We start from the raw sequence: 8069 nt of genomic DNA, 5'->3' as shown, positions 1-8069 counted from the left end.
CGATCTGAATTGGATACGGTTTGATTATCCCATTGCCGAATTCGTTCAATTCGATTTTCGATTATGGATAAAAAAAACCTTTAAAACCAACAGATCGAATCGAATAAATTGAATAATTCGGTAATCGAACACCTCAGTTGCCAACAACTTCTTACCCTTGGCCCTCATAAGTAAGGTTGTAAACAAACCCAACATTCAGCGAACAGTTCGTGAACCATTAGACGCAAAGTTCATTTACGTTCAGTCGTTTAATAAATAAATGAACCCGAAAAAGAAATTTTGTTTGTTTAGTTAGATGAACACACATGAACATAAGCTTGTTTGTTCGTTTGTATTCGTGAATGTTCAGTAGTGTAGCCATTTATATTCATTTACGTTCGTTTGTTAATGCTTGTTAGTTTTATGTTTGTTTTATAAATTTATAATATCTTTTTGTAATAACCAACCAAGCAATATTTAAATTTTATAACTTTATTATTTATATTCAATTCGTTTCATTAATGGTTTGTTTTATAGAGTCTTGTTTTAGTCAATGGATTTTGTGCACTGCCTTACATGCAAATAACATAATATACACACAAACACGTGTAAGGCAAATAACATAATATACACACAAACACGCCAGTGCGTCGTAAGGCGCGGGTATAAAACCTTATTAGTTATTGGTTTTCAAATTTAGAAGAAAAAACTAAATAAATAAATAAATAAATCAGATAATTCGCTAAAGCCATCTTCTTCTGGACCATAATAGGCTCAGGCGGCTTCAGCAGTAGCTTTAGCGAGTGTCCAGTCAGCACTGCATAACACAATATTATTAGATAAATTCTAAGCACGGCTTCAACAAAAACACACTATAATAAATTTTATACAATCATAAACAACAGTGACTTTTACAATTATTGAGCATTATTGATCTGAGTTTTGATGCATCAACAACATTATTTATGAGAGTTGGTTGTCTGGTATAACTCTTCTATATAATGAATTTATATTTGACATTAGTTAATTTATGTCATGGATCATTGAATTACTTGGCAGTACCTTATTAGTTCATGACATTTTTGCTTGTTCTTTTTTATTTAGTTCAGTTACATATTAGACATAACGAAGTTGACCAAATGCCAATTTTGATTTTATTTTTAGTTTGTTATAATTTTGGTACTGCAACGAAAGTGACGGAAACCGACCGAATTCTCATAGACTCACTACCTCAACGTCCAGAATCGCATAGACTCGCTGCCTCAACATCTGGGATCGACAACGCTTGGTTTTTACGAACGTTCAGGTTTTACCAACACCCGAGTTTACCGACCGACACCACTCCATTCGTCTAACTCAATTTTTTTTCGTTTTTAGATAGGATACCTTAACGAATATGACCGAAACCGACCAAATTCCTGTCGAGTTACCGCCTCAATGCCAGAGACCAATAATGCTTGAGTTTACCACCGCCTTGGCAGCTTGGCTTACCGACCAAATAAAAGTTGTTTTAAATATTTTTTTTTATATGTTAGAATCTATTTTTGGGTTTTAATGCTCATGTTATACCAACGGTGTTTTTACCGTAACGAGCATAACCGATACTGTTCGCATCGACTCACAATCGTAAGGCTCAGGTTTTACCAACATCTAGGTTTTAACGTAATTATACATATAACTAGTATTTTACCCGACGTGTTGCGTCTATTCACTAGCTGCCCCGGCACAACCCGTCAGGTAAAACACTAGTTTGGATTAAAGCTATGTTTTATAATTTTTCATAGTTGCGTTCCATATATTTGTGTTCACAACTTGTAGTATGGTTACCCAAAATAACCTTTTTTTAATCATAAAGGCATAAACCATTAGCTGGGTTTTCAAAGTTTTCATCATAAAATTGATTTTTAAATAAGTGTCCCAACACACACCCACACACATATTAGGTTTGGATTATATGTAATTACTTTTATCATAAAAAGTATACAAATAACTATCGTAAAAAATGTACAAATAACTATAGTAATTATGTTAATATTATAGTAATTATTATTACACTATAACTATTGAATTAGAATAATTATTACACTTTTAATTTTTATACATAATTACTTTAGTTTAAAACTGTAATTACTCTAGTTATTTGTATGTTTAGTATATAATTTTATTTATACTAGATCGCAATTATACATATATATGTGTGTGTGTGTGTGTGTGTGTGTGTGTTGGATTTCAAATGAGAACCAATTTGAGTTTTAAGAACTCGAAAGAACTACACGTAACAATTTTTTTTTGAATTTTTTTACACATACGTAATACATGTAGGTTACATATACATAAAAAAGTTACAAAATGTTTTACGCACCAAGTCGACTTATTACATGTGGTGGTAGTTGATTTAAAATAAAGGGTAAATATGTAACTATTTTATAAATGAACAAAATATTATTGAAGTTGATAGACTAAACTTGTAAATATTTTTGAATGAATTAAAATTAACGGTATATAATAGTGGCTAAAGACCAACTTGTCCCTAAAATGTAATAATTTTACGCATCACTTGTTGTACCTATAGCAACAAGTTTGGTACCTTTTAAAATTTAAGAGGCCCCTAACTAATTCTTTATATACAGTACTTATATATATATATATATATATATAGGTGGGTTCTAGTGAAAACTCCTCTTATAAAGAAAACTTAAAAACTCCTAAAAATTTCTAAAAAACTATTTTTAACTTTTTTAAAAAAAAAATTTTGGAGTTTCATTTTTTCCATTATCCTTATATGTTATTGGTTCAAAAAAAAAAAACCCTTGCCGGTAACCTCGTCGGTATAGTGTGCGTTGCATATATGCAAAAGTGTTTGTATTGCATAGAATACAACACTATTACACATATTTGACACACATTATTGTATATATGCAATATAAGACTAATACACACATCGAATACACATTAGTACGTATGTGTAATACAACATTAACGCACATGTGCACCACATCGACTTTTATTTTATTATTATTTTTTTCCATATAATACAACACTACTACACATATACAATACACAATATTGAATATATGCAATAAAACACTATTAAACTCAAAAATACATAGTAATACACATGTGTAATACAACGGTATTGCACAGTAATACGTATGTGCATTATAGCGGGTTTTTTTTATTTTTTTATATTTTTCGAGTGAAATATAAGAAAATATAAGAATAATGGCTAAAACAGAATTTTGAAAATATTTTTTTATTTTTAATTAAAAAATATTTTTTTTTATATTTTTCGAGCGGTTTTTTTTTTATTTTTTTATAAATGTATTAAAAAAACGTATTATTAAAAAAACTCATAAATTATTTAAAAAAACACACATTAAATAAAAAAACACATTAATATCTAAAAAAAAATTAAAGTACTAAAAAAAAACATTATTCTTATTCTTCGGCTTGGTCTTCTTCGATCAACCTCTTCCGGATACGTTCCTTTTGTTTTTCCATCAGCATTTGGTCGACCGGATTTAGGTTACTGAAGTCTCTTGTAAGGAAGTCCAAATCTCTCATTCTTTTTTTTTTCCTTTTTGTCATTTGAGACCACCTCCATGGTTTTGTTGAATTTATTGAGGGATTCAACAAGATCGGTGATGTTTACGGCTTCCCCCTCAGCCGGTTTTTTCCCCCTGGCGTCCCTTCCCAATGGCCGCCTCCTCGGCGGTGAAGACGTTTCCTCCCCCGCAACGTTTAGGTCGAATCCAACCCGGCAATCCGACCCGGCGGAAGTGCTATACGCTCCAGACGAACTAGTTTTAGTCCGTTTCGGCCCTACTTCCGCATCAAGGTCCGGCGCCACCAGCTCAACCCACTTAGAACACCTTCTCAACCTCTCCCACACCTTTACATCGTCCCACGTCTTCACCGTCCCATACCTCCGCAGGCACTCCTGCTTCCACTCTTCGACAGTGAAATTATAAACCGCCAAATCGTCACTGCCACTTGGTCTCATACGACCGGCGTTCCTGTTGAACAGATTAGTAAACAAGCCGACAAATTTTCTGATTTCGGTCCACCGACCCGAAATCATATCGGCGTTCCGCTCTGTACTCCCAACGAGCGAATAGAACGTCTCCCTAACCTTTGTCCAAAAGACCTTGCTCTTTTGGTAGTCCGCTGCAAAATGCATAAATAAATTTGTAAGTCATTTAACTTTTTTATTTAACTTTTTTATTAAAAATCATTTTTAAAAACGTTAAAACAATTACCGCAACGCCGATCCTCAGAAATGACTATCCAAGCCCGACACAGGGCTTCCTTCTCATCCGATGACCACAGAGAGGTTTTCCGTTTCGTCCTTCCAGTCGAAGCCGAACCCGACCCGTCCGTTGCAACTTGTTTTTTCCGGTGGACGCGTCTTCTTTGTCCCGCAGCTTCACCTTCTGGTTCTTGTGTCTCCGGAACAACAAAGTTAGGAGACGGTTGTATGTTGGATGGTTGAAAGCCGGATGATTGTTGCGACCCCGAATAAAACATCGGTTGGTCCGGTGCCGACCATAAATCGTCGTAACTGTAATCTGAATCTAGGTTTGGGTACCAATTTCCAGCCATGTTTTTAAAAAAAGGTTTGGTAGATGGGGTGATTTTGGGTTTTGGGTGTGGTATGTGATATTGGTATGTGATATTGGTTTTGGGTGGTATGTGATATTGGTTTTATAGAGAAAAAAAATTTTTTTTTTAATAAAAATAAAGAGCCAACGGCTCTATTTCTAAGCCCCAACGGCTCTTCACGCATTCCCAGGCCAACTTTACGCCCATTTTCACTCTTGCGCCTGCCTTGGTCTGCGTGCTCGCGCCCCTCTCGCGCCTCGGTGGTGTGGTGCTCGCGCCCCGGGGCGCGAGCGGATGGACTAACGCGCCCCCTCTCGCGCTCCACACCCCTCAGCCTAAGTACGTGTGTCAGTCTAAGAAATTCAAACCCATCTCTATCACAACTACAATAATCAAACAATAAAACCTCAATATTCTTTAAGTTCTTTTAGGAATCTCAAATTTGGTGAAGAAGTATAAGTCGGCCTTCTTTCCTATATATGATATTTTGTATTTTATATTATGATAATAGCTTTTTAGCCTATAACCTATTAAATAGGTTTAACCAACTCAGGGATTCTCAAACAACTACAAAACAACAAAGGTGATTTCACATAGATTAATTTTCTTTTTATATTTCCTTCAAGCCTAAATATCACTAAGTTTTTTAATTTTATATGGATCTACTAAACTTTTACATGAAAATGTTTTACAATTATAGTTTTTTTTTCCAACCATAGGAAATTTTGTTAGATGCAAACTTATCCAAAAGAGATAAATGAAGGATGTGTCACGAACAGATTCGCGGGTCAAGAAAATGGGTATTTGGTTCCGTTCAAATATATATTTTCACTTATTTGAAAGTACGTAAATTGATTTGAAAATACTTTCTAAGTATATTAAAATACGTATAACTAATTTTAAAAGATACTTCAACTTATATAAAAAAGAGATATCGTTTAATTTAATTGAGTTAAAGTTGTTATATAAGTTTATTATACATACAGATAACATATTTAAACAATGTCTTTTGTGAACGCTTGATGGAAAGGTTTTTATTCGACCACTAGATGGGATTTTATTTTTCTAGTCACAAGTTATTTATTATTTATTAATTATTAATTCATATATTACACTACAATTTTAAATATGCAGCACTATATATTTTTACATACGTTATATATTTTGTAATTACCTATGCATATGCAACTATCAAATGTTACACATGTAACATAAATATGTAAACATATTAAAAAATATGTACTCTTAATTCAAAATTTTATAAAATAAAGATTTAATTAAATATATGTATATATTAAAAAATATGTTAAATTATTTCTAAATATATAAAAATGCATCTAAATATGTTAATATATTTAAAAAAATGTGTTACAGATCGTATGGTAGGACACAAATTAGGAGAATTTGCGCCTACTTTAAATTTCCGATGACATGCAAAAAGCGATAATAGATCTCGTCGTTAAAAAACGTTTGTGTATGTATAATAATATATATAGATATCTATCATTGATTAGTAGGAGACGAACTTTATGTTAAATAAGAGAACAACAGAAGTATACGCTTTAGGTCAACATATATCTATGTCTGCTCACAAAGCGCGAAAAACTATATCCAAATATAAAAACATATTAAAGACATATAAACTTAACTATTAAAATATATACAGATTAGTCTTAAGTTGAAAAAATTGTAAATTAAAATATGTAAACATGTTACAAATTGTACTCTTAATTTAAAATTTTGTAAATATTTTAATTAAATATTTTTACATACTATAAAATTGTTAAATTATTTATTTAAATATACTCACATAATGAGAAAATGTTAAATTATTCCTAAATATGTATACATATTAAAAATATGTACTTTTAATCTAAACAATTTCAGGTTTTGAATCTTAAATATACTTCCATAATAAAAAAAATGTTAAATTATTTTTAAATAAATAATCATATTAAAAAATTTATGTACTATTAATTTAAAAAAATATCAACTAAATATGTAAACTTATTGAAAAATGTGTACTCTTAATTTAAAATATATGTACTCGAAATATGTAGCATATTGAAAAAATGTTTGTATTAATTCAATTTTAAGTACAGTATATAAATATTAATTTAAATATGCAGCACTATATATTTTTACGTACGTTACATATTTTGTAATTACCTATGCATATACAACTATCAAATGTTACACATGTAACATAAATATGTAAACATATTAAAAAATATGTACTCTTAATTTAAAATTTTATAAAGATTTAATTAAATATATGTATATATTAACAAATATGTTAAATTATTTCTAAATATATAAAAATGCATCTAAATATGTAAATATATTTAAAAAAAAATATGTTAAACTATATCCAAATATGAAAACATATTAAAGACATATAAACTTAACTATTAAAATATGTACAGATTAACCTTAAGCTGAAAAAATTGTAAATTAAAATATGTAAACATGTTACAAAATGTACTCTTAATTTAAAATTTTGTAAATATTTTAATTAAACATTTTTACATACTATAAAATTGTTAAATTATTTATTTAAATATACTTACATAATGAAAAAATATTAAATTATTCCTAAATATGTATACATATTAAAAAATATGTACTTTTAATCTAACAATTGCAGGTTTTGAATCTTAAATATATTTACATTAAATATACTTCCATAATAAAAAAATGTTAAATTATTTCTAAATAAATAATCATATTAAAAAGAATTATGTACTATTAATTTAAAAAAATACCAACTAAGTATGTAAACTTATTGAAAAATGTGTACTCTTAATTTAAAATATATGTACTCTAAATATGTAGCATATTGAAAAAATGTTGTATTATTTCAATTTTTAGTACAGAATATAAATATTAATAATTGAAAAATCATATCGTCTAGGCTTCTCCTTTTTTAAATCAATATGATTGAGAAGAGAGAGAGAGCACGCTAAGCGAGAGTGAAATAAATGTCAGGAGAGATTTATCTGAGTATGATTGAGGATGAAGAAAGAGAGTGTTAGAAGAGCGTGTGTGAAAATTGATTCCTAAACTACCCTTTTTATGTACTTTAAGTTATTATATTTAATTGTTTTGTTAACCTTTAAAGCATCTTTCCATATCAACCTTTGATTAGGCTGAGGGGTGTGGGGGGCGCGAGAGGGGGCGCGAGTGGGGGCTCCAGCCAGTAATATTGTGACGTGTGGCAGAGAGAGAAACTTGATAAGATGGGTGTTGGTTGTGGTGCTCGCGCCCCGGGACATGGTGTGGAGGGGCGCGAGAGGGGGCGCGAGCGGTTTTTTTTTTTATTTTTTTATAAATGTATTAAAAAAACGTATTATTAAAAAAACTCATAAATTATTTAAAAAAACACACATTAATTAAAAAAACACATTAATATCTAAAAAAAAATTAAAGTACTAAAAAAAACATTATTCTTATTCTTCGGCTTGGTCTTCTTCGATCAACCTCTTCCG

This window comes from Bidens hawaiensis, unplaced genomic scaffold, assembly GCF_021521415.1.
Source record: "Bidens hawaiensis isolate Kalapana, Puna unplaced genomic scaffold, B.hawaiensis_p1.1 tig00022666_1, whole genome shotgun sequence".
Classification (NCBI taxonomy): Eukaryota; Viridiplantae; Streptophyta; class Magnoliopsida; order Asterales; family Asteraceae; genus Bidens; species Bidens hawaiensis.
Note: the sequence above shows the minus strand (reverse complement) of the source record.